Genomic DNA, 1,805 nt, shown 5'->3' on the forward strand with positions numbered 1-1,805 from the left:
AGCGTTTTTAAGTAATACATATGATTATCACTTTGCGCTTTTCCAAGTGGCAAGGAACAAAGTTAGATTCTTTTGCTGGTTTATTCTAAGGACACACAGGGAAGACGAGGAGACAGGGCATAATGGCATCGGCAGCAAAGTCAAACAATGCAGAGAATAAACATTGTTTGGGGCCTGAAGGTTATTCATGCTGTCACCTCCATTATGCTGTGGCCCTAAGTGTGACCGACCGCTGGGCTCCTGCTGTGAGCTCTGTTGTGCCATGTGCTGCACCTGTCTTTGTGTCTATAGCTCAGTTTGTTTTCTCTCAAGGCTCTGCTTACTAATGACTTCCATGGCTTCATGGCTTCTGTCAACTAGTGGCTTCTGCTTACTGATTTCTGCTTGCCCCAGTTTTCTGTGTGTCTCACATTTAAATGGCCCAAAGAAAGGGGATCTATTGTTCCATTAGTCAGACCTCTCAAGCCAGGCCACCTCTGTAGATCCAAAGGTTAGCATTCCATATGTAATTGTGCTTCCATCAGGTGACCAAACCTAATCCAATCAGCTTTGTCCAAAAAGTGATCATATAGCATGAATGTGGTAGTTACCACCTATCCAATACAACTATAGTTTTCAACTATGTCTAAAATAATAAATTAAAACTATATAGCGTATCTATGAAGATAGATGGGAAAGGGATAAAATTAAAGCCATCATACTCGGGCTAGGGTGGAGGGATTACAGATTACTATCTTTTTCCATTTTGCAACTTTCATTTAATGATACTGTAATTGCTTTTCAGTTTTCACATATTTTTCAGAAAATAATCTCCCCCAAGCAATTTCAGTCATGCCACCAAGCTTCTGAGTTTAGTCTCTCCATGAACTCGTCTTGGAACGGGTAGAGCAAAGTCACAACCATGAAAGCCGTGGTCGCCCTTGCACATAAAGTGGAGCAACTTCTGCCAGGTAAAGGTGAAGGCCATAATTATAGGTTGTAAAATATCTTGAAGGTAAAAGTGTCTGCTATTACTATGAAAACTCTCTCACTATGGAAACACCCTTACTATGAAAACTGGTATAATAGCATATGCCACATAAACAAAACACAGAACCTTCTAACTAACTTGGTTGTGGAAAGACCTTTGTCCACCCGCCAGGTATTTGAAAATACCAACCACTTAATTGGCAGACATCTCCAGGGGCCACGAGAAACTACCACGGCAGCTTTGTGAAACCAGCCACCCCCGGCTTCACTTTGATCTTCTCCTGTCTACACCCTTGTTTCAGTTCCTCTGCCACAGACATATAATTAATGCTTGATAATAACCAATTATTACAAGGACTACTTGAGATGGAAGAGAGGAGAAACCAAATTTTCATATGAATTGGCATCTGAGCTGAACAGTCTGTTTATATGTCATAAAGCTTGGATCCCCTTCTCGTCGGTCCCCAGCTTTAACTCGGGGCGCACGAGCTGAGGGCAGGAAACTCCAAGCTGGAGGCTTGATCACCCATCGGAGAACCGGCGTGGAGCCCTGCTTCCCAGGGAACCAAGTAGCAAAATCCTCCCGCGCTCCTAGAGAGGACCCGGAAGCTCAGCGCAATCCCGGAAGACGAGGTGCTGACACACTTCCGGCCTTTGTGACTCATTGTGTCTGTGTCGAGGCGTCGGGAGGGCCTAGCTCCTTGTGCAGCGCCCTTCGGCCGGTCTGAGCCCCAGAGTCGGCTCCCCTTTCTCTCCCAGCGCCCCAAGGCCGCTCCCGGGGCTCACGGTGAGACTTGGGCCGGCCTCTGCGGAGGGCGGGCGGGGCCGCAGGGGGG

At 46.6% G+C, this 1,805-nt stretch overlaps 1 protein-coding gene across 1 annotated transcript in view; it reads left to right on the forward strand.

Annotated features, from left to right (window-relative positions):
* The first annotated feature begins 1,618 nt into the window (after window positions 1-1,618).
* ZKSCAN1 (zinc finger with KRAB and SCAN domains 1) overlaps window positions 1,619-1,805 on the forward strand; it is a 19,098-nt gene continuing 18,911 nt past the window's right edge. The window contains exon 1 of the mRNA XM_005868519.2: window positions 1,619-1,756. The gene's annotated coding sequence lies outside the window, so the exon portion shown is untranslated. The remainder of the gene's footprint in view (window positions 1,757-1,805) is intronic.

The sequence above is a fragment of the Myotis brandtii genome, unplaced genomic scaffold, assembly GCF_000412655.1.
Source record: "Myotis brandtii unplaced genomic scaffold, ASM41265v1 scaffold2720, whole genome shotgun sequence".
Taxonomy (NCBI): domain Eukaryota; kingdom Metazoa; phylum Chordata; class Mammalia; order Chiroptera; family Vespertilionidae; genus Myotis; species Myotis brandtii.